The sequence below is a fragment of the Haemaphysalis longicornis genome, unplaced genomic scaffold (genome assembly GCF_048455015.1).
Source record: "Haemaphysalis longicornis isolate Haplotype H1 unplaced genomic scaffold, Haemaphysalis longicornis Haplotype H1 scaffold_16, whole genome shotgun sequence".
Taxonomy (NCBI): Eukaryota; Metazoa; Arthropoda; class Arachnida; order Ixodida; family Ixodidae; genus Haemaphysalis; species Haemaphysalis longicornis.
The window spans coordinates 18,496,538-18,523,264 of record NW_027526266.1 but is presented as its reverse complement, the minus strand read 5'-3'; positions in this window follow the sequence as shown (position 1 = coordinate 18,523,264).

Here is a 26,727-nt window from a genome sequence, read left to right as displayed (position 1 = left end):
TGAACAAGACGATTGGGGATATGCTGTTCATGTACGTCGACGTTGAACATAACACTTGAGGCGAAGTACTCCCGTACGTCACGTTTGCGTACAACACGGCTGTCCAAGAAACCACGCAGATGACACCGTTTGAGCTCGTCTACGGAAGACGGCCGACTACAATGCTTGACGCCATGCTGCCGCACGTAGAAGACGACGACCTGAATGCCGGCGTCCAAGGATGCCTTGAGCCTGCGGAGGAGGCCCGCCAGCTCGCTCGAGTTCGTATAAGAGACCAGCAGCTTGTGGATGCCGGCCGCTACAACCTCCGACGCCGAGCCGCCGAGTACCACCAAGGGGATCGTGTGTGGGTTTGGACTCCCATCCGACGGCGTAGACTGAGTGAGAAACTTCTGCGACGGCATTTCGGACCCTATAAGATTCTACGACGTGTTGGCCAACTCACCAACGAAGTGATCCCCGATGGTGACTCCGGCACATCACGACGACACACGCGGCCCGAAGTCGTCCACGTGGTTCGCCTAAAACCTTTCTACGGACGATGACGAACTTTTATTTTTATTTGTTCGGACTGTCGCCTATGTTAGCATCGGGTCGATGCACTCTTAGAGGGGGGGGTAATGCCGCGAACCATGCATTGGGTTTGTTTATTTGTGCTTTGCTTTTTCCGCCCGGCTCCGCAGGTCTGTGTTATCTCTGTGCCAAGGGAAGCGCGTGTTCCATTCTTTCTTTCTTTGCCGCATGTGGTATCTGTTCTGAGAGTGAGAGCATTCCGATCCAACGTGAACAGCCCGGAATAATCTTCTTGGATCTACAATGTTCTCGATGCGAATCGACGGTTCGAGAACCACGCGCGCCGAAAGATAAAAAGCCTGCAGCGCAGACGCCGGGGTATTCGATACTGCGACGCTTGCCGACCGAAGTCACTTTGTTGACCGCTGCTTCGCCACCTCTGTATTCTTTTGAGTTTTGTGGGGAGCACAAGTTCGCTTCAATAAACTTGTTTCTCCTTCAGGACAACTGCGTCATCCTTGGCTTCGTGACAATATACGCCTCATTAATAACTGCTTCGTCGGCATTTGTCTATTCATCTCAGTGATTGGTTGGAACAGTTCGGTCTAATACGGGTTATGAATATTGCAATAATCTTTATTTTGCGTTCTCTTCGAATATTGCCTTGTCTTCCCTGTCTTGCTGTAGGGTAAGTCCTATTAAGCGGAGAGTTTTGACATGTGGGATTGTAGTGTTATTGATTTGAAGTTCTATATCAGGAATTGGCGCCGGGGTCGACATCTGGTTCATTTTTGAGGTGCAGTAATTCGTATACATCACTACACTCAATGCCCTCGCCACTGTACGCAACCACTTGTAAATTATCTATAGACCCATGCGCTCTCTACCACATGGTATGTGCAAGCCACCACCCACCATCCGTTCACCCAAATCTAAATACCTCATTTGAGCAGTTGGAGGGTCAGTTGACCAGCTCCAACCCGGATCACCAAAACCATCTGCTGGACCAGGTGAGAAAGACCTCCAAGACCCAGGGCTTCGTGGACTAAGAGGTCCCCCATATGGCGGTCAACAGAACAACATTTACTGCTCAATTAAAAGTTTATTCCTCCTCGTCCTCGCCCTCTTGGCGAAGATATTCTTTCGAAGTGCATGGTGAAACAAAAAAAGACGCAGGTATAACGGACGATTGAATTGAAACGTCTTCTGTGAGGCTTCACGGTAGGCTTATTTTCTGTGGCGTGTGCAGCTTACCGAAGTCTATAAAGACTTGAAATTCTAATTTCAGTTGTTACTTACCCGCCTATCTTGCGCACGGCCGGGCGGAATTTTGTTCGGCCATGATATTCGATGGTGATTTTCAGTCGGGACATTTGCAACTGGCTTTAGGTGCCATTTGTTTGCAGCACTTTTTCAGTGTGTGTTCTCTAATGTATCTCGTTTGGAAAGGTTTTGTAGACCAATTATCTTCGTTTCTGTCAATGCTCAGATATTCTCGTGCTTACTTTCTCTCAGCTGAAGTTGTAAAATTGTTTCATCACTAAAATCTCGCATTCATGAAGTTTTGACGCTTCAATGCCAGTGGACTCAGCTCAAATGTTGCTATATTATTTTCTCTTTGCAAAAGCATATACAGTCGACTCTCGATAAACGTAGCTTCCTGGGACCGACAAAATTAGTTCCATTTAACAGGAGTTCTGTTTACTTAGAAAGATGCGTAAAAGTGCAAATTTATGTGCGTACACACTCTTGATGCCATTAAGACCGGGACTTGGACGTCGTGCCTCGCAGCCTCCAGCTCAAGCGCCTGGTCCACACTCCTGAAGGAAACAACATCATAGCGCAAGCTGAACGGCGTTTAGTGCGCGCTCGAGTCCACGAGTGCCAAGCGACCTTATGGAGAAAGGAATTGGACCTTTTCTTCCTCCGCAGGCAATTGGAGCATCGCATACCAGGTAATTTTGATTCACTGGATTCTTTTGCAAAAAGTATCGCTTTGTCTGTATCAGAAAAACATCAGGCATGCCAAGAAAGCAAGCTTTCGGCACTGAAGAAAAAAGAGGCCACACCCGCTGACCGTGCCAACTTTGTTGTTAATTTGTCATCCAGACAACTCTCTCCTTCTGAGACGGAAGTTTTGGCCAAAGGTCATGGCTTTAACGTTACGACTACCAGGCCCCGTCTGGAAAAAACAGTGACTGCCATCGAAAGTAGGATTATGCGTCTTGAGGCAGGCGTCGGAGAGGAACTCTGACTGAGGGTGATTGGCGTTCTCGGGAGCATTCCCCGACAGCACCAAGAGAACTTAAACGCAGATGAAGCCGCAGCCATCCGTAGCCTACGAGATGATAATAACGTAGTCGTCCTCCCTGCCGACAAGGGAAATTGTACCGTCGTGCTTGACCGCCAAGCCTACGAAAGGAAAGTTCAAGACCTCTTCGATTGCTCAACGTACGAAAAACTGAAAAAGGATCCAACCCCCAAGTTCAAAAGGAGCTTTACGAACTCCTGGCCAACATTTTCAAGAAGTACCCCCGATTTCCGAAGCCTATATCTGCGACTGATCTGCCGAATGGCTCAGCGCCTGGTTTTTATGGGCTATCAAAAATTCATAAACCCGATGTGCCCCTCCGGCCTATTGTGCACTTCACAACTTCACTACTTCGAGCCCTGTCCAACTTCCTTCATCAGGTTCTCTCCCCTCTCGTCGGCAAAACGTCCACCCACGTCAAGAACGCCAGCCACTTCGTCAAACTTGTCTCCGAAGTGCCGATCGACCCTGGGGACAGACTCGTCACTTTTGACGTAGTGTGGCTTTTCACCAGCATCCCTATTTCCCTGGCCGTCGCAACCGCCACAAGTGCCCTCGAGAACGACGGCACCCTGAGCCCCAGGACCTGCCTCAGCGTCGGCGAGATAACGCGACTTCTGCAGTTCTGCCTGCAAAGCACATATTTCTGCTACAAGCAGGAATATTTCAGGCAAGTAAGTGGAACTCCGATGGGGGCAGCTATTTGTGACCACAGCCAACCTTGTAATAAAAAAAAGTGAAAGGACCACTCTGGAAAATTTCCCCGAAAAGCCCAAGGTGTTACTCCGGTACGTCGACAACTGCTTTTGTGGCATCAAAGAAACAACAGCAGACAACATCCTGTCGCAGCTAAATTCAATTGAACCAGCCATTCAATTCACCATGGAAAAAGAAACGAACAGCACCTGACCATTCCTAGACGTTTTGATAAAAAGACAGCCAGACGGACTAAATTTCACAGTATACAGGAAACCCACCCACACCGGCCGCTACCTGCAATTCGATTCCTGCCACCCAAATTCCCACAAATTATCTGTGGTCACGGCTCTCTTACTTAGAGCCAGAACTATATGGTCAACAGAAGAGGACCGGAAGGAAGAAGAAAAAGCCGTAATCACTGACCTGAAGAAAATTGGATACACGAGCAACTTTATACGACGCGTCAAACGCCGTCTCCCCCAGCCGGGCTGCAACCAAGGAAATTCCTCTGCACTGACGCCGCCGGTCAACAACCCCTCTCCTGTCTCCACCGTCTGCCCCCGACCCCCTACGCACACCGGCCCACCCGTATTTCCGTCCCCTATGTTAAAGGAACGAGTGAAACATTATGCCGCATTCTTCACAAGGAAGGCATTGTCATCTCCTACAGGCCAGTGTCAACTCTTGGAGGGCTCATACCTCGACCTAAAGAGCGGCCGCCAAAAGAAAAATCCCAAGGGGTCGTCTACAAAATTGCTTGTGCACAATGCCCCGCTAGTTATGTTGGTGGACCGTGAACTTCCCGGAACGCCTCCGCCAACACAAAAACGAAGTTCGCAAGTCCGACACTCAGCGCAGTGCATTGGCCGAGCACTGCGAAAAAGCTGACCACCGGATTAACTTTGATGGCGCGCGGGTGATTGGCACCGAAACAAATTACTCACACAGATTACTGCTTGAGTCCTGGCACATACAAGGGAACCGGCAAGGCCTGAACAGATCTCTCGGAGCCCTTCCCACCATCTACGCCCACGGCCTCCGACGCGCAAGGACAAGAATCCAGTAAGAAAAAAGAAAAAGAAGAAAACACCTTTATAACCGCTGCTTCTTGTCGTACATAGTCACCCTTGATGAAGGAGCCGAATTGGCTCCGAAACGTTGGGACCGCTTTGAATAAACGCCCTTGGTTGGTGTATTTGCCTCTTAAGTTTAACCCAACCAGACAGAGTTCTGTCGAAGATGTTCACATTCAAGTCTTTATACCATTTTATCGAACTCTAAGCACTGGAAGGTGAATGTAGCTGATAGTTTTTCAGAAAGCAAGAAAACTACAAGAGATTTAGGCACAGCATTGACAAAGTTGATTTGGCAACAATGAGTCGCTGTGCACTACAAAATGCATCAATTATTTTTGTTTAAGTCCTTACAACTGCATATTCACGTAGGCTAGATGCCACAACTTCGCTACTGCTTACGAGCCACCGAGGTTTGAACACGGCAACACGGTAATGAAGCGCAAATAGCACCACAATGGCACGAACGAGGCGGCAGGAGCTGAGCCCTGTAACCTCGGCGTCTTGAATCGAGACCGAGCGACTGGAACAAGAACTGCGATGTTGCATTGTTTGCGCTAACACGGCTGTCCAGTAACGAGGCGAGGCTTAAGAGGCCAACGAGGCTAAAAAACACGGTGGAAGAAAAACGAAACAAAAACGAAACAGCCGGAACCATAAAAAGCTGATTGTCAAGCCAATGGGTTTCAAAAAAGTTCCATTGCTGGTTCAGTTTACACGGTGACGCGCGAATTTTAGTTCCGATTACCGAGAGTTTTCTAACGTTATCTGAATACAAAATCAACCAACTTACAGGCTACTGTTCCGTTTAAGCGGTAATTCCGTTTAGGCGATTTCTGTTTGTCGAGATTCTACTGTATTTGAATTCCATGCAAATGTGTTAAGATTGCAAGCTGTGCCAGTCTAACCAACACCTTCATGATCTTTGGACCTCTTTGCTGAGCGCTTGTGAATACGCCCTTACACCTCTGGGAACATTTTCTGCACTACTGCACTACTACTGCGCTACTAAACGAATTTTCAGAAGAGCGCATAAAGAATATCTGAGGACCTGATAGCGTGTAGTTAAAAGAATAGAATTGCCCGGAACCCCTATAGCACAAGGTGATTATAAGCATGCCATACTAAATAACCGTGCAGCTGTTACGGCTCATGAGAACGTATCTTTAGGAGAATACAGAAACTATTTTGAGAGGTTTCTCGGCCACCTCGCCGAGCAGAAGGAGCCACTGCACGATGCTAAAAACGTTATATAAAAATAAAAAAAAGTTTGTGCATTCAAGGTAATGAAACCGCTGGTATTTTTGTGTTCAGCCTAACAAAGCCAGTATTCATACCTTGCGATTCATTTTTTATATCCTTTCAATTGTTTGCTGCAGATGCGAGTGTAGGTTTCGGCGCCGAAGGTGGCCCGCTACTATTGCACGATGAAATTGGGGATTGATTATGCCGAACTGTGCGCTGAAGTCTCATCGATTGACTATGCAGGTTGCTGTTATGTGACATAAAACACACAATAATATTCTTTCTTTGGGTTCCTAACAAGACATAAATTTTGTAGCTCTGCAAGGAAAACGGGTAGCACAGAATATATACAACCCATTTGTTCTGAGGTGGGAAAGACCGGTTACATAAACACACTAGCGGAATGCATGTTAAAAACATAGAGTATAAAATTCATCCACTCAGTAATGCATTCACCAAATTTCTGAAAAAACGCATTTTCTGTCCAACTGTAGATCAAGACCTAAGATGGTAGTAAATTTCTGACTCCCTGTTCAAAAGTTAATGCATCATGAATTTGGCATGAAGGTCAGAGTTATTTTTTTGAAGAAACATACATGCTCCTTGCCCGATTTCAACGCTAGCGAAGCAGACTACATAAGTGTTAGAATTCGCACCTTGTGATGTTAGAAACTGAATCTAGCAGATACCTGTATTCGCTGCAGCAATGAGCTTTTCTAGCGCGTTGTGCCTGATTATTGTTGCAATGACTGCAGTTTATTGTGCGTAAGTACCGTTGTTATACATTCACCTCCTCTGGTAAGTTTGCAGTCCTGATATTATGCAAGAGCTCAGGTTTAATATATCTTTTCGTGATTTTTTGCGCTCTTGCGCGGGTTCCAAGCTATGTAATATTTTTATTTTCCGCATGAGCAAGACGCACGACCAGCACGAGCAACTATGAGTTGGAAAAGTCATTAATGTATGCAAACATAACCACATCGCCTGATGGCTGAATTAGTGAATTGTGGAGCGGGAGAGGCTGGCTTTATGCCTGTTTGGGGCGTTACTTCTAGTTAAACAGGAAATACTGTTCCACGTGGTTTATTTCTTTCATAAAACCACTTCTAGTATATTTTTGTTGTCATTTGACCCAAACTTGAAAATGCACGTGCGAGCTTTCTCATTCCCGTTGACCCTGTCGGAAAATCGCAAGTTGTAAGAATGTATTTTTTTTTTTGGAACGCGACCGAGCTGATATTATTGCGTACTGCGGGTTTTGTAATTATTTTAGAGCATTTCGGATATCAGACGTTGCCACTTTTACGTGTGCACAAAGTCTCGCCTGTACATGAAGTATTTTACTGGTAGAAAGTCTGAACCGTCAATGTATTCTATTAAAAATAGGAATTCAAATGTCATATTTCAAATTTATGTTTTCCTAACATTCTACAATATCAATGGTCTCCTTGTTAAAAAGTTGTTGCTACAGCTGGACGGGGCCTGGGAGCCAAATTGGCAGCTCAATGACTACTGCTGAAAGTACAGTGCAGTTATAACAAAGGATACAGCATGACAATACCTTTGACAACATTGTGTGATAATAGGGCAGTTAACACCACCAGAAAATACTTGTACCACGAGCTTGAACACAAACCCGTGCTAAGATCAAGGAGTCAGACGCTAGCTGAAGCTAAAAGGCCAGCTATCAGTAACCACCGCAATCGTTATGTCGCAAGATTTTGTGCAAGAGATATATTCATATCGTGTCGAAGACAGCGCCGCAATATAAAATGAAGTAATCACAAAATACCGCCACAAACATTTGGGATCGCAGAGTTCAAAATACCGTATCAAACTCTTGTTACACCACCCTTTAGCAGTCACAATTTTTTGTGAGTGTTTGTTGTTCTGTTGGTTTATTTATTTTCTACTTAAGGGTCTTGGCACTATCTAAGAAGTGATAATATTTTTGTTTTCACGTTTGCTTTCTTGTTCCCTTATGTGATGCGAAATTTAGCAATTAAAGTCACGGGGCTCTCCTACTTCTCTAACTCACTACGATTCCGCCGGTATGCCTCATTACCCGTTCCTAACATAGTCACTAAAACACTAAGCGTCGCAAGTACATCTTTTGTTTCTTAAAGCCAAGGAATCACTAAAGCGGCACAATGAGTGTGTTGGATTCACAGCATTTGGAACGCAGGCTCCAATCGTTGACCGGCTTGGTTATTTTCTTTTTGTTTTTCTTTGCTCTTTGCGCTCTCTGCCGTTTTTTGCAACATGCTTATGCCCCGCCGATAGCATGGCGCATTTTAGCCTTTTGAGGAATTAATTGATTTCGAACCAGAACCTTTTCTTGTCTGGTTCGTCCTCTGTGTATTCCCTTCCTTATAAGTAAGGTACGTGGAAGTACAAAAATATTTTACATAAATTACAAATACATAAACAAGTCACCAAATAAACTGATGAAAACTGGTTCTGCCATTGTACATTTTTGTATGGTAACTGGTCTTTTACACAGAAACTGTTTACTGCTAGGGGTTCTCTCATATTTGTTCGGCGTGGCCTTAAACAGATATGCCAAATTTTATGCATAATCGCTTTATTTTGTAAAGTATCCCATGCGTCTCCTGAGTAAACAAGCATTTGTTTTTTTTTGTGATCATTAGGTATCATTGTTATTAGTACCACCCCGGGTAAAAGATAGAGGCTTTTTGGAGGCTGTCCGGTGCGCCAACCACATCGTCTCCACCAGTGTTCGAACCGTCCTCTATTTCAAGCCCTTTAGGCTTAATGTCAATTTTTTTCCAGATCATCCTGGCATCGGCCCCGTAGTCAAGACATATTGCCACCACATTTATTTAAAATTTCGCTTTTTTGTCCTTGTAATACAAAAGCCGTGTAAAGTCAAAGCTAAAGCTTCGATAGGCATCTCCCTTTACCAAACGGAATCGGCCATAAATGTTTTAGTTTAACAATAAAATCACGCTTTTGAGTTCACTGTTACTGTTTATCAAAGTCTCCAGCTGGTCTACGCGGGTCATTATTTACTGATCAAACAAATGCACTGTTTTAAAATGCATGTACGTGCGCAGGTTTTATTATCGCGAACAAACTGCTTGGAAAATGTTTGTCTTTCTCGCACATTTTTTTCTCTTACGAATGCCATAAGTGGCAGTTTTGCAACAATATTGGGAGTTTAAAAACACTGCATCCCGTTTGTAAAGAACATATTCGCACACGGTAATCGCGTGTTTAAAAAGCACAGTTCAGTACGAAACCCAAAAACGCTTTCCATTTTCAGTAACGGAGCGGTCATGTCACACACAGAGGCAGAAATTCGTCAAACGTTAAAATGTCCGGCTCCATCATTGTTTCTTGCATCTTTCCTTTCTGTACAAGTTATTCCTCCGCTTTATTATGCCACAAGCTGAAAAAATTGATGACGACAAAATGTTTACCCTGAAGTTTATTTTTTAACTTGTTCTACGTTTTTTCCAGTGTTGACCACGCAGCTTACCCTGAACAAAACTTTACGGAGGTTCGAGAGTATATGTGTAATAAAACTGTGAGTAATTTGATGCTGCCTTGGGAATTAAAAACATTTCACAAGCAGGGGGTGGTCATAGTCAGTGGGCTACCGTGGTAACAAACAAGTGCATTTATTGTTTAAAGATAATGTAATTCTCTGATACTATGGAGTTCGTTGAGCGCCTTACCGTGCCTATTGTGACCTAGCCAAGAACGACGCGGGTTTTTAGAAGGAACATAATTTTGTTGGAGCGAACGTCTGCTCCGCCAAGAACGCAAAGTTACACAAGCGGTTAAGTATGATTCACAAGATGACGTGCATAGGCCAGTGTTGGCGAAACGAATGCCACAAAGTTTCGCCGGCGAGCTTTTATCTTTTGGCTTTCTACTTTCTGGAGTCGTCGAATTACATGGAGAACAAAGAAGAGCATTCTAGAGAGGCCGCAACACACTTCCTATCAAGTAATATAGCTTGTGTGGCATTCAAACGGAAGAGAGAGAAAGAGAGGAATAATTGCCATTTGTTGAGAGGAAGGCGCGGTGCAGGCTACTTGAGGAGTCTCAGCCTTTAATGGTATGTTATCTCCTACGTGACCAGCCCGTCTCTGCATCCCGTGAACGCAGGCCCGGTGTCTTCGTTCACGTAAGGCTCGAAGGTGCCGGCCGGGATATTCGTCCTGCTAAAACGTTCATTATAGCGGCCTTTGAGTCTGACACAGTATATTTGGCTTCCTTGGTACCTACTGACAGCACATTAGCCCCTTTTCCCACCATAGGGGTGCGTCGTCAGGACTGTGCCTGAAAGCACCGCGTTTCCTTGCTGGCCCGCAATGGCTACGGCTACCACCGGACGGTCGCGAGAACCCAATTATTTATTGTTAATATTGTTGATATTCCCGGTGAAACCAATAATGTCTGAACAATGAAGGAACGTAGACTAGTGGACGGGTAAACCAGCGCGTTCATCAAGGGAGCGTTGGTACCGTATTGATAAGGTGAAGGGTATATGGAGGGACCTGAGGATGGCACAGCATGAGAACTTGTGCAACGAAGCTGTCATTTGAGGTTGAACAATCTCTTTCGGAGTAGTATGCACCCCATTGTTTGGAACCACTCCAATGATGCTTTGACGGGTATTTCTACAGCTTGCTTGTAGGCTTTCTGAATGACGCACTTGATGTTGTTCTATTTCACCTTTGTCATATCAGGAAAACTCCCCCGGCGCACTGGCTCAGTGGCTAAGGCGTCCAGCAGCTGAGCACGAGGACGCGGGCTCGATTCCCGGGCGCGCGGTCTCTTTTCTGGCTGAGGCGAAAAGAGAAAATGCCCGTGTGTACGAGATTTCGGCGCACAATAAATATTCCCAGGTGGGCAAAATTAATCCGGAGGCCTCCACTACGCCGCGCCACATCCCGTGCGTTGCGACCGGACCTTACACCCTACAATCAATCAATAAATCAATCAATCAGAAAAAGTCACTTATATGAGCGCGGCCAGTAATAACACCAAAAACCGAGAGCCATATATTTCTTTCCTTGAGGCCATAGCATTTGCTATGAGTGCAATAAGTCGGCTCGTTTGCTCCGCACTGAATCTCAACGTCAAAATAGCAGTGCCATTGCCTCCACGTGCCTGAAACTGAAGGCCAAGTAAGCGAACGAAGTCGACGCGTTGGATACGTTTGCCCTATATATATAGTACTTCAATTATCGGGTACTCTTTCTTATCTCTCCTTCGAGGCGTTGGTAGAAAAGGATCTAAAATTTTTTAGCAGGCACCGAAGCCTTTTTTGGTGATAGAGTCGTGGACTGCATTGGCAGCTTGTTGGAGGATCGCTTCTAGGTCCCGTTCAGAATAAAAGACAGCAAAAGTAGTATCATAGTAACATGTTGCCTATAGTTCTTGAAGTATATGGTGCTATCTTGCAAAAGAAAGTCAGCAAGGCCCGGATTAATGCTTGCTTAGCAAAGACCAAGAAAAAGTTTATTCTGCATAAACAGTTGCTACAGCGTGGCTCTCTCCCACCGGAAAGAGGAAGTAGTAAACACTTTAGAAGAAGTTTGCGTAATGTCACGACAGTCACCTTCGCTTCATATATCTTTGGATAAGTCCAACGTACTTTGCCAAGATAAGGTGGAGTTAAAGTGGAGTTATAAATAAATTGGAGTTATGCAATATAGCGTGCAAAAATGGTTTCTATGACTCTCCGCGTTTGTGAGCCCTACACAAGCACGGCAAGCGTAGTGGCGTTTGCAGTGGGCAGGCGTTAAACAGCTTTTAGTCACTTTGGCGGCCACTACTGGGGTTTCGCGGTCACTCGTCATACCCTAGCGAGCGGAGACAGAAAGAAAACGGCGGGGAAAGTGCTTCGAAACTGTGAGAGGGAATAAAGCATGCTGAACCCGCACGAGCCGCTCGTCGGCGGCACGCTTGGCAAAACTGTGAGGGGAGGCAGTGAGATATGCTCATCGTTGCGTGGCTCATCCGATCCACGTGACGTTTGCGCGAATGTGGAAACACGATGGTGGACGCGCTGCGAGTTGACGGCAGAGTAGCGCGCAGCGGCGTGCGTTCGCTGATCACGCGATCACTTCCCGAGAAGCAGCAGCTATGTGCCGTGACCGACAAAACTGCAATTCGCGCTGAGCACAAATTTCGCATTAGGGATTATAGTAATCGGCAGGCTTGTTTTAACACAGCCTTTGTTAATAAGCATACCAAGAGCACGTTGCCAAACACATTGTCTTTGTTTGAACCCTACGCTACAGAAGAGGTTATTTGGAGCGCTCCTGTAAAGCCATTTTTGTGGAGCTAATTCTTCGTGCTGAAATTTATTAAACGGTTTCTGGGTGCTTCATTCAAATGAATGTCATCTTATGGCCACAATTTTGCAAAATGCGTGAACATGTTTTATTTGGAGTGGTACTTGATAACATTTGATTGATGTTGATAACATTGGCAAGGAGTTCATTACTACAACGTGTATCTCAACCTAAGTACACTTACTGTATATTCCTTCCTCGACATTATTTCTGACGCGTCTTTTTCCAGAGTGATAAACGAAAAGAGCGTAAAAAGAGTGATGTCCTAGGAATAGCGCTTTCGTCACAAATAGTCGTTAGTTTCAATGGCGCAAAATGTAAAACAAGTCTTCACAAGTTAATCCTTGTTACCAAGTTTCAGCTTGGAATTTTTAAATCTGTTGATGGAATTGTTTTGGAGTTATATCAATCCGCATCTGTGGCTAAAAATATTGCACTACTCTATATCTAGCTGTTCATTATTGAATTATAAAATCGTCCTTTTTTCAGTGCTCGTCAGATGACCATTGTACAGATGGCTGTTCCTGCTTTATTTATCCTACCCCATACGATGGGCAATGATTTGTAGCGGAGTATTTCGATGAGAATTCTACTGAAGAAAATTCAGATTGCCATCAGTAGAAGAAGGTAATAAAAAGGCTTGTCTGAACTCTACACACTGACTATGCATTCATCAGTTCGGGAAGAGGCTGTCTATCTGCGTGGGGGATTTTATTCAGGAAGCAACAAATACTACTGGGCGTCATCAAAGCGATCACGATAATTTCAGAAAATAATATTTTAAAATTTTGTTAATTTTTTTCACGACGTATTTTGGTAAAACGCCTGAAACATTTTATGAACATTAGCGTGTGAACACACTTGACGAAAAGAATACATATTCATTAAAATGTGAAGCTACTTGGTGGAGTGAGAAATCTGCATAAATTCAGAGAACCGTCCACCAATACGTAGCATTCTTAAGCAGCTCGCTTAGAGTGTGCGTTCTGTACAGCCAAATATGGATATGAGTGTGACAGATGTTAGGCTATCTTATTCTTTTTAGGTTTCCTTCTGTTTCCTCGCCTTTGGTGTATATATATACCATTGTAGCGAGGTAGCGATATATACCAATATATACCATTTGTAGCGATGGAATGCCTTCACAACAATAATTATATATTTTGAAGAAGCAGGTTCGTTTACGCTGTTTTTATGCGCATATCCAACGTTCTCTTGAAGACTTCTTCGTTTAGTATTCAGTTTTGGGGGGATGTATATAAGATGCATATTTTTGATTGTATCAATTTATCTTTGCGGAAATTTATGTTTACTTTTTTTATTTATTATTTTACACATTTTTTTCCGCAAATATCTATATTTACGCCCTTACAGCGAATAGATGTGTCTCCCATAAACACAGCGTTTTTATAGAAATTCAGGGCGTTGCACAGTTCAAAATTTTAGCAACTTTTATTTGTATTTTAAACTTTATTTGCGGATTTTTTGTTCATTCTTCCTTTTACAGGAGACAGGTATAAGATTCACGTTTCTGGTTTTGTCACATTATCTTTGCCACAATGTTATTTTTACTTTTTTTCGCATTTTACGGTTTTTCAAAGTTTGGTCCGACCAATTATTTTTTTTATGCTTTTCTAACGAGAAAAAGGGCCACTTCCAACAAACCCGCGATTTGATGAAAAATTAGGACGTTTCACCGTTCTCAACTTTGGTTATTTTTTATTCATGCTGCAAACTTTTTGTTTATTTTGTGTATATATTTTGTGTATGTCAGTTTATTTGGGGGAAAATTTTGTTTTCCCTATTTTTCTTATTTTATAGCTTTACAAAATTGTTCCTGCCAATTTATCTCCATATACGCTATTATAAGAAATAAAGGTGTCACTCCCACCAAATCTGCCGTTCTTTGGAAATGCAAGGCGTTGCACTATTCGACATTTTCGCGAACTTTGAGCTTGCTTCTGTGGCTTTTTGTTCTGTACATTCTTCGGCTTTCGGTAGACATGTAAGATAAATATTCTTGATTTGCCAGATTATATTTGTGATTATGTTATTTTTACTATATTTCTTATGTCTCCGTTATTAAAAGTTATTTCCAACCAATTTGCTCCATTTACGATATTATAACGAGTAGAGGAGTTACTACCGTGAAATTTGGTGTAAATGCAGAGCATTGCTGGTTCTCTACTTTCGCTACTTAGTTCGTATTTTGAAAATAACCTTGCTCAATTCTTCGCTTACACTTCGGTTTTGGGGGGAGATGTATAAACTGCTCATTTTAAATCTTGTCAGGTCGTTTTTGTGAAACCTATAGTATTGTAATTTTGTTTTTGTGGGGTTTTTCGCAGTCTTGTCGAACAAAGTATCATAATTTACTTTTTTTGATGTCCAAACCCGTCAATAATGGAAAACGTACCATAATTTACGCCATTGTAACGATTAATTGTGCTACTTCTGTCAAACCTGATTTTTTTCTGGAAATACAAAGAGTTACACCATGCTGGCTTTGCGGGTGCTTGGGAGGGAATGCTACGAACTAGTAAAAGAATAAAAAAAGTGTTCAATGGATAGAAATGAATAAAGATTGCCCAGTTACCAAAACAGAAATAAAAGAACCATCCAAGTTGCGGCGCTTAAGTCTACTCCATGCAGTGGCAGAAGCCACGTTATACACTTACGCGGCTGCATGAAATATTTATGCCAAATTATAGCAAAATAGCCTATTTATTTTCCTGAAGCTGCGTGAACGCGTCGAAGCCAGCTATTAAATCAGTGTTCTTGCTGGTAATGCAACTGCGTGCTCAATAGCCATTCAACATATATTAAATAAACAACTCCATTCATTCCCGTTTAATTTTGTACCAGACTACAAACAAGACATTTTGGGTGCCTCGCCGACGCACATGTTCGTACACCCGGTGCCTCCATTGCTGTGATGCAACTTTAATGAGCAACCCATACACCTAGATATTTCACACTTGTCGTGTGAAATATCTACGTGTATATTTTGATAGCGACATGACGTGGAACACCCAGATGAGCTGCGTTTGTAACAAGCTTGCAGTGGTATCTCGCGTTTTACATAATCTACGTTCCTTCATGTCACTCCTAACACGCAAACTTATTCTGCACTCACTTGCTTACAGCATTCTGAGATATGGAATATCTTTGTTTTACTATTGGTCTTTCACCTGGCGTTCCAAAGTAAGCTGTGTATTAAAAAAAACATTGTCATCAGCGTTGTCTACAATGTAAATATCCCCGTTAACATTGATTGCTTCACATATTTCAGTCTGCCTAGATTTGATGCCCTGTTTTTTTAAACGATTGTTTTAAAAAACTTCTGGTGCAGCTCTTTTTTGTCCCCTCATGTGCCGGTGCGAGCGTTTCGACTGAGTCCTCGATTTCTTATACCGAGTTGCTACACACGTTTTAGATCCTACGTTAGACCTCACTCAATCTCAAAAGTTTTCAACTCCTTACCCGATGAGATATTTTCTATTTCTTCTCTGGGTGGCCTGAAAACATACCTGCGTAAAAACTTGTCTGTTTTGTCTACCTCCGACTAATACCACTTATTGCCTGTGCTGACGGCCGGGTACAGCCCGATAAGCCTTGCATGACTTGAGCTGACCCTATGTTGATTGTTATATCTCAAGAGATGAAAGTAAACTATTACTATTTCTACTACTATTTATGATCATACTCAAAGAAAATCATGCCGAAGCCCGTCGGGCAAACATATTAACTGCCTTTACCAGTACATAGCCCAATCAGAGTATCTGAATATTCATAAAGCAACAACGTAGCAGAAATCAGGTCACAAGTACACGAAACAAACTAGTTCCTGTTTTTATTATGCATGACGTTGAACTAGATTACTCTTTAAATCGCCCATGTAGATTTTCTACCCTACCTAAATCTTTTTCTCCAGCGCATGCATTGCGGATATGGGTAGTGAGTCAAAAGGGGATATTCCCTACTGCTTGGTACGCGAAAAAACCCAACCTGGTCTAGCGGCGTTGGAACCATGCCGATTGACCACCGCCCCGAGCAAAACACACACCAATTTTCCTCTTGCGTTCTGTGTGTGGGAGTAGTACAAAGCAAATTCCGATTTCTAAATGTCAGAGCGAACACGTAAAGGGGCAGAATGACCAGGAAATTAGCGCCCTACCAATAGGACGCGGACTATAGAGGCAGGATACTGTTAAAATAAAAATGAGGGGTATTTGCGATATTTACACAATTTGGAATTGTTGCATGCATCAGCGCATAAACAAATGGTTCGCAAGTTGGCCGGTCAATCTTCTCCTCTTCTTTCTTAAACCGAGCACCGTCCAGTGTATCTCGTCGTCTTCGTCTTTTCCCTGTATTTGGAGCGCCACGTAACATGACCCCCGGCGGTGAAAGGACCGTCCCGCTGTTGGCTAGGAGTCGATATTAAAAGGCGTCCGATGGGCCTTGGGCTTTGAGGCGAGATACATGAACAATGTCCGATAAAGGAGACACGTGGGATATAGAGGGCAATAAAAGAGAAACTTCGTGCGTGACAACCGTCACCTGTCCCAGCACCTGATAAGGTCCAGCGTGACGAGGCATTTACTTTGCGGAAAGGTCAACACGGAGAGGAGGTGTCCACAGGAGCACCAGAGAGCCATGCGGAAAAGACACAGTGGGGTTCTTGTCGTCATAACAGTACTTTTGGGCTACCTGGGACTTTTGGGCTCACAACCACGCGCGAGTGACGTTACGTGCCAGCGCAGCCCGCGTGATGGCGTCGTGGGCGTTGGCTGTCGCTGAAGAAGCGGGAGCAGGCAGTAAAGTGTCCATTGGAATAGCTGGTTCTCGACCGTAGAACACATAAAACAGGGAATAGCCGGTGGTATTATGGCGTGAATAGTTATAGGCGAATGTGACATATGGAAGCACGGCGTCCCACTTTTGCGGTCACATGAGACATACATGGCCAACATATCGGTAAGTGTGCGATTAAAGTGCTCGGTCAGGTCATCTGTCTCGAGATGCCATGCTGTGGTCAACTTATGTCGGGTGGACCACGGGCGAAGGAGGTCGGCGACTACTTTGTAAAGAATTGAACGACCACGATCTGTGAGGAGTTCCCACGGAGCACCGTGCTGCAAAATGACGCTTTCTATGAGGAAGTCGGCAACATCAATGGCACAGCTTGTTGTCAGGGCACGGGTGATCACATTCTTTAATAAAATTTGGTTTCTACCTATAGCTTTTACTTTTTACACTCTACTGAGAACCTTTATGTCGCAGTGTGCTGCGATGCAGTAGCATTTGGTGTTTAATATGGCCGGAAGTGAACTCAAACTACTGGTATATGCTAATGACTTGACCTTTTTCTGTAGCGATAAACGAAGTATTGATAATGTTGTTTCTACGACTAAAGAATTCGGCATAATTTCTGTTCTATAAGTCAACCTTTTGAAGAGCTCTGGATTTTGGATCGGCTCATGGGCACTAACAGCAGCCGAGTACGCTGGCATCCATTGGTCCTGTGTACCACCTAAATATCTCGGCGTTCCGCTGGAGTCCACCCGCAAAGCGTCCTCTATTGGCAGGGAGGCGCAGAGTCTTTTGGAAAATATTTATAAGCTTTAGTTCCGCATAACCTGCCGAGTTTTGCATGGGCCAAGACATGTATATTTGTCTAGGGTAAAGAAATTCTTCATTGCAGTCGGAGTCACATACAGCGGTTTCATCGTGTTTTCGCGACATTTGTATTGTCTTCTTCTGTGGCGCCAATGAGGCATGACTACCTTTTTAGACGTGTCTTCGCTGGATGGCTGGGTCTAACCCATCTCTTTGGACGGCAAATAGTTTCATGGTTCTTCTTTTTCGGGACTTATCCAATCCTGTTATTCGCGCTTTTATCAAGATAACCTCGCTGATGTTTTGCAAATCCTATTGTGTTATCATCATTTTCGACCAGACCTTGTTGGACGCGCTTTCTGTATAAAGTGTGGACTTTAATACAGTTTTTGTTGGGTCGTTTTGCCCCAGATAATATGATAGCTGTTCCTCGTGCCAAACTCAGCAGGGGCATAATTTTCATGCTTTTCCCAGCACCAATGCATGTAACTGTTTAGTTCAACTTTTATGGACAATGTTTTCTCTTACGCCTGCGTAAAATGCCGGTTTTTTTCTTCAACAAAAACGTTGTTCTTCCGACTGCACACTAATACGTTGCCTGTTGAGACGTGTCCGCACAACCGGAACATTTTTGTGTCTTCTGTGAACTGTCGCCTGTGCGATGTACCGGAAACAATTGAGGACTGCTTCATAAAATGCGAGAATGTTATATTTTTTTGTTATGTCTTCCGAAGAAGTCTTAATAAAGACTGAATTGACTCCACAAAGTATACGGTATCTCATAGCGCCCTCAGACGTCGACGTAACGTATGGTTTTATTTCTGTATATGCACGCTGAGGGTACGGTTTGTTCCGCATCACACTTTTGCCAAATGATCAATAATCTTAAAGATATCTACGACAAAATTATTCTCTCCCTGACTGGTATCCACTGCTTAGTAGTTCTTCACTCCAGAACCCATTTTAATTTAAATGTACGTAATTGTTCATTGTGGTTAGTTTTTTATTTTTCATCTTGTATTCAACTCATTTGTATGTGTACATAGTTGTAAATACGTGTTGTGAATCTCAGTTCCAACGTAATAAATACGATTTGAAAAAACAAAAACTTTGAATAGCATGCCTTAGTCCAACAAGGTTCGTCCGCATTGCGGTCATTTATAAAATACTTCCATAGGTTAAACAATCAAACCAGCACGAAAAGGTTGTATGGCACGCAACGCTTCTTCATCACTGGCAGGAATCGTATACTATATGGGGTGACGTCTATGTCATTTTTAAAAGTCTACTGCAGGACATCTAAAAAATACAGCATCCGGACATAAACCAAAGCAGTGATCAATTGTCTCAGGCTGGTTACAAAAGGGACAGTTAACAGATAAAGCACATATACACCTTTATTATTGAACCATGTTTTAACAGGCAACGTGGATCGGTGAAATTTGAAATAGAAAGTTTTTGCAGCCACCTGGTTGCACATTTTCTTGACACGCTTCAATACACTGTTATCTAAAATCATCAGGTATGGTTGGCGGTAAATATGCACTGGAAATAAACTTTGAATTTAAACACCCGTCAATTTCTTCCTGGAGAGACCGTACAGGTACTCGATAGAAAAACGCACAATATGAAACTTGAAAGTGTCAGCAACCTCTTGAGGAATGCCCCAAGGCGGCTTAGGATTCGCGGGGTTGGTTTGGGCAAACAAAAAAGGCAAATGAGCACTCAATTTATACTGAATCAAAATCTTTTAAAACGGATGATCAGCCGTTTTGAAAAAGAACCGCGAAAAGAGCTGATGTACAAACAGATGCACCAATCCAACACCACCAGACCTTCACGAGAGGAAGAGGTTATCGCGGCGTATGGACACCCACTTGGACTGTCATACGAAGGTAGCCAACACTTTATGAAATGTTTGAACCTAATTTTGCGCACAACTCAGGACCAGCAGAACATAAACAAAAGGTTGGATACAAGATAATATAACTTTGTGCATGCGCAAAGATATACAGCTCCCGCAAAACCCATGCGTGCGTTTTACGTTTTACTACAGTAAGCGAAGAAGACCAATGAGGTCCACTGTTTTGAACCTAGAGGGACTAAGTCAATTTTTCGCGAACAATGTGCGCTCATGTACACTGTCTATGCGGCGGAATCGCAGCCGCCGGACTGGTTGCGTCTTCTTGGACCGTGTGTGTTATGTGTCACTGAACGAACTGTTTTTGCAGTTAGGGTGTGACGTTTAGGCCCTTCGGGTTAGTCTTCAATGCAATAAAGAAAAAAAGTGGTAATAGCGTGATCAGATAGACGTCGGTGTCACAAAGCGAAGAACCTAGGTTCGATTCCGACCGCAGGAAGGTTTTTTATTTCACCCACGACCATCACCATGGTCAGAGAAAGCTGGTTTTCCTGCTGTGCGTTTTGAACGGGACGTACGCCATTCGTGACACGTGAATACCTCCGGTTGAAAAACCTCGGTCAAAGCGCCGGACTAACAGCAGGAGCTGAAGGTAATGCCATTTGACCGGTTGACACAAACAGCAACGTTTCTAAGAGGCGCAAAACGGTAGCGAGATGGACTGAAGTGCGACACCTACCGAATCTACCTCCGCAATGCTGTCGTCTTCGCACCGATTCTCGAAAAGCGCCACAGAAATTTAGGTTGGCACTAGTGGATATCTGAGCGTTGGGATCATCGCTAAAAGCTGAAGAGGGCGGTTTTGCCAATTTTACTCTGCTGCCATAATTTTGCAGATTCTGACCCCGTGACCTCGCAAAGCGGATCACGGGGTGAAAAGGGGTATTGTGAAGATGTGCTTACTCAATGCCCTAGAAAGATCATGTCCCCACAGGATGCGAGATAGTATCTAATTACAGGGAGTACGCCTGCACAGCTCTGGCTACCCTTTTCACGTGGGGACATCTCTGGCTGAGCAAATTTTGAGGGTGTTCAGACAAAACCGCCGTCAGAGCGAGGGTGAGGCCACGGCCATTCCGAAAAAAAAAACAAAGAGAAAGGTCGCGGTGATTCCCTACATACATAATGTAGCCTATAGGCTAAAGAAAATAGGGAATACCGCTGATGTGCAAGTAGTTTTTTGAGCCCCTCGCAAACTGGCGGCCCTTTGCAAAAAGTCCTACCTCCCGAAACAGGAACCCCGCAAGTGTTCTACCGAGCACAAAACGAAGCTTGTCGTATGCTCAACCTTGGTAGTCTGAGATTTTGTTGTCATGCGGCAAAAAGTATTTGGGCCAGACGGGCAGGTGTCTGAACACAAGGCTCAGAGAGCACAGCAACAACGTCCACAAAAGTGTGCGAGGGCACCTAGGCATACACTGCCGAGATTGGAAGGGCACCACCGAAAAATGCACTCCAAAATTTGATGAATGCCCGGTCATTCAGCATCATTGTGGCCAGTTGACAAGGGAAATTGTGGAGGCTGCGCAAATCAGTAGGCTAGGCAAAGATTGTGCCAGCGCTCCGCCTATAGCCCTGTCCACTAAGGAACTTGAATTTCTACACGTGCGGAAAGGAGCTACCTAACTTGCCGCATCAATGTACACACACGTGCTGAGTGCGTGTGGGTTGTTGATCATTTATGCATCTGTTTCAAATTTAATGTTTCCGGCACATTTGTTATAGATTACCTATCGTGTCAAATTGCTTCATCGTAGGTGTGTGCATGCGTGTTTGTAATAATATGGCTTGTTTCTGTAATTAAAATTCAGTTGCAAGTCAGCACCCGTCCTGTGTGCCTCGCTTAAGTGTTTCTGTCGCGCTGTATTTTTAATGTGCGAAACAGCCATGGGCTCAATGCAATTTCCCATTTTGAAGTTCCGGTGAATGAAAAGTGTGGTAGTTACCATGGAAACCAAGCTGTAAATATTACGGAAGCTACGTACCCCACCATAACGAAAGCAACGAACTGAAAACTAAAGGAAACTTGAATCGACCCCACCGCAGCTTTGAATACTACTCAGGGTTCTCCTACGGGAAGTTGGTGTAACTTTTTCTTTAACCCACAAACGAAGCAGAGGTAACAAGGTTATTCTGTGAACTTAAAAGAGTAAAACGTTAAACGCTAACAACCTACAAATAAGACCAATCAAATATGTTCTAGATATTGTTGCCCCTCAACCCGGCACATGTCCAGAATCTACGCATTCGGTCTCGAGTGTTTCCCAGTGAAATACACATAGCGAAAGTTCTTGCCCTGCTCTTTTTAAGAAGGTTGTAGAACCGACATGTAAAATTACAGGCCAATATCCATATTGCCATTTTTTTCTTAATGCTAATAAAAAATATTTCACAATCATGTCTCAAATTTTCTGGATAATTAAAGACTAATCAACGAATGCCAGTTTGCTTTTCGTAAAAATATGTCCATTCAAGTTGCTCAACTCGAACAAAAAAATTTATTCTGAACAACTTCGAACGTCGTTTGTTGACACTCGGTGTGTTCTTGGATATTAGAAAGGCTTTCGACTCCGTCAATCCTTCACTGTTGTTGAAAAAACTTGAGCATATGGTATCCATGGCGTTCCCCATAACCTCTTGCAATCGTGTCTGGAAAATAGAATTCAGTACGTCGAAGTAAATAGAGCATTTTCTGGACCGCGTTGAATAGTTGCTAATGTTCCTCAGGGTAGTGTGTAAGTTCCTCTTCTTTTTTGCATATATGTGAACGGCCTTGTTGATATTGACATAAATACCAAGTTCAATGTTTGCGCGGATGATACCACTACTATTTTCTTCTGATAAAGCTGACAAATTAGTGCCCCTTGCTAATAGTGCACCTTGAAAATTGCAGGAGTGGTCCGAGGCAGACGGTCAACTATTAACGCCAAAAAAAACAAAGGCTATACTGTTTCATCCCATAAACGAGAAATGTTTTTTGCAAAGTGATATTAACCCTTTCGGCCCTGGTGGCGTCGATTGACGCCATCCTGTAGAAGTTTTCTAGCACATAGACAACGAAACAAAAACTGATAGTTTTTAGGGGAATTGTTCTTCAGTGATGCCTATTGCGATAGATACCACTGTTGTTTTATTTTATCAGAGCAGCTCGCTACAAAGACGAAGAAGCTCCGGTGAAGAATAAATTATGACATTGGTGCCGGAAAAATGACGGACCGAGTTTTATTTGCAAGCTTGTAAATCTATAGATACGTGCGATTTGAAAGTGATTATTTGTTTCTATGTTCATGTAATCGTAAAGTTTAGGAAAACATGCAAAAGTGATGTCTCTGCTCGACAAAAAAGTTTTAATTCCCAGGTGTACTAATTAATTGCCTCATTAATAAATCGGTTATTACTGGCATTTCCAGCTCAACATTTTGTTTGGAGTTTATGGGACCCTCATATTTAGGAAAACGCACAGAAAACATTCTTTCGCTTGAAATAAAAAAATTAACCACTGAAAGGGTTAAGATTGGTTGCCAAACCATTGAACTTTTAGATTCAATAAAAACACTAGGCACATTCTTTGATATACACATGTCTTGGTATAATCATGTTGACTTTCTTGTAAGTAATCTTTCGAGAATCACTGGTAATATTTATGCTCTGTCTCATGTACCGCATCGTATTAAACTGCTAATAAAGCCACCTAGAGTATCGTACCCTGGTATGACGTACTACTACGGCCACCAATATCATCCGAATCTATATCTTGCAGAAAAAGTTAATTCGCGCTCTTTTAAATGCAGAGCATTTCTTTAACTCACGATGCCACCCGTTCTAGTTGTCTGTAGTAGTCCGCACCCCTCCCCCTACACTATATAAAAAAAATAATATTTACCGGCGCCTGGTTACGATCCCACGACCCTGCGGGCGGAACGCAAGGTACATGGTGCTCTACCCACTGCGCCACAAAGCCGACACTGAATGGAGGGCTACGAACGCGCCTTATATCCTTGACTCATTCAAACCACGTCAAGAAGCTGCTGATACAACGCATTCACTACCTGTGGGCGGAACGCGAGGTACATGGTGCTCTTCCCACTGCACCACAATAATCATACCCACCTGCTAATTAATTATGTCACGTGACCACGTAATTACGCCTCCTCATTTATATACAATACAGCAACCAACAGCAACAAGTGCAACAACATTAACGTAACGCAAACTACTCAACGTCGTGCGCCCCCGGAAATGCTCTGCATTTGATCGTGCCCCTCGCGAGGGGGATGTTTACAATTTAACTAATCAGTCAACTCTCAAGTCAAGGCCAATACCGCTGAGTGGTTATGTGCGCTTACCCTAAGAAGAAGATGATGATAGCGGATAGGAAGAGCATTACGAAGAAAAAAATACATTAATTTGCTGTAGATATCCCTCAACAAAGCGGTCGTGTCTCGGTTGTGACGTTCACCTGCTCTACTTCAAAAGTGGTTTTAATTACCTACCACATCCTCCCCTTTACGATTCTAAGCCGTGCTGGTAGGTTTTTTTAGGCTACCGTGCAATGCTCATACTGAACCATTTTTTCTAATTAGTCAGCGCTTTAAAATTCATAACCTGCTAAATTACCAGCTGACAACTATTGATCGAAAAGAACATTGATTTGGGAGTCGTTTTGTTAGTTCGTTGGCGAACTTTATGCCAAACATTGACGACTACTGCACTCGTTCACCTGAGTACTGGATTGTACCGCAGTCTAGAACAAACTATGGCCTGTAGTTGTTATGATGCTGCTTGCCACTGCTACTTAACAGTCTTGCTTCTGAAAACATTGATGTAAGCCTATGTTCCTCAACAAAATTGTATGGCCACTTTTCCTGCATGTGAAAAATACCATTGCGCAATGTATGTGTTTTTTTGTTGATATTATGCCTTGTAATCTAATGTATTTATACTTGTTACATATTGCGACTGTAAGATGTAATTGTTTGTTCTTTGCAAGTTGTAATTCGTTTTCTTCTCTCTTTTTTCTTTTTATCTCTCTCTCCACTTTCTCTTTTTTTTTGCTATTCGTGCTTTCGCTCTGCTGCTGCCAGTCACCCTGGATTTTAGCTCTAGTCATGTTGCCTACCCGCCACATTTTCCCTAAATATCCACCATTAATTGTATTTTTTTATGAAAATAAAGCCATTTCATTTCGTTGCCCAGCCGCTGCAAACGGCCGGGCTATAGCTGCCATCGACCACTTGACGCAATATGCTGTCCACCACTGTACCAGCTGCTACTGCAACAGCTGCTACTGCACGTGACGTCGCCTCGTTTCTCCTGCGCCGTTTGATACTTGGTCACAGTGCGCCTAAACAGCTTCTCAGTAATAAGGGGTGCGTTTTTCTTTCTGATCTCGTCGCGGCGATAATTAAGGAATGTAGCGTCTTCCATCTAATGAGCACTACTTACCATCCGCAAGCCAATGGCCTTACACAGTACTTTAACCATACCCTCGGGGACATATCGTCCAAGTACTTTGCGTCTGACCCTGGAAAATGGGAGCTCATACTTTCTTTTATGATGTGTGCCTAAAACACCGCCATCTAAACCACGGCGGCTTTGTCTCCGTTTTTCCATCTATATGGGTGTGAGCCATCCTGCATGGTTGACACCTTCATTCGCAGTCGCCCCTAATGTTGCCGAAGTATGTCCCCACGCCAAAGAATGTGTCCAACTTACCCTTTTCTTTACCACTGAAGAGCCGGAGCGACAAAAGTATCTCACTGATGGTGAGCCCACACCTAATTGCGGCTCTCAGTGCCCGTTTGAACTCCTGGCTTGAGATCGAAATTTCTATCGTATTACCAGGGGCCGTAAGGCGATGTTAAACGCACTTCCTCTGCCAATCACGTCGTCGAGCCGCTAACACCTTCACAGGATCTCCTATGGCGTGGACGTGACACAGTACATGTTGCTTGTCGGAACCCCCATTATGACCCGCTTGTCCCGTCGTCATCACATTGAGTATCCAAGAAAGCGACCCCCTTCTTTGCGGGTGATTGTAGTGAAGAATACTATGCATTCTCCCGAAAAGAACCCGTTTCGAATCAGTTTCGCTATTACCCAGTGTGGTTCGTGTTGAGCAGTGTGAGCAGCGTCATTGTCACCATCAGGCGAGTCAGGAATTCCCATGGACATCATCTGGAGCTACGGCGTTCTCTCATACTCCTTTGGTCTGCTTGTGGCTGCTCCTGTCCACAAATAATTCTCAATCACCACTCGCCGGCACGAAACCCTTCACCAGACCGAAGCAGTACTAGAGAACCCCGTAGCTCCAGATGATGTCCATGTGAATTCCTGACTCACCTGCTGATGGTGAGTCAAGACGGTGAGTATATATAGATATATATATATATATATATACTCTGAAGAAAGGGAGTCCTCGCCCTGAAACGTCAGTAAACTTATTTTTATTTTCTAAGTCTTTCTCGTTTGTCTCTGTCTCTACTAACCTTATATATATATATATATATATATATATATATATATATAAATATATATATATATGTATATATATATATATATATATATATATATATATATATATATATATATATTTATATATATATGTAGCGAATCAGAATAGGAAGTGAGGGGCTCGCTGAAAATAAGACAGAAATATGTTTGTCAGTCAAGCAAACCCCAGAAGCAAAGGGGAGGATATGGCAGGATATTGAAACAGATAACGACTATGGAAAGAAAGAAAGTGGAGACAAAATGCCCGCCAGGTGGGATCCGAACCCACGACCTCCAGAATACCGGTCTGGTGCAATAACCAATACGCTACAGGCGGTGTTATTTTTCCCCTCCACTTTCTGGGGTATTTAGGTCAATTTATTTTTTTTCTGTGCTTGGGGGTGGTAGCCAGCGCCACTCCGACTTCTCAGGGTGAAGGGGACCTTCTTTTTAACCCCCGGGCCGTGACTCGAGTGTCCTCGACTTGTCGAGAGTGGTCGACCAGCGTTGAACCCT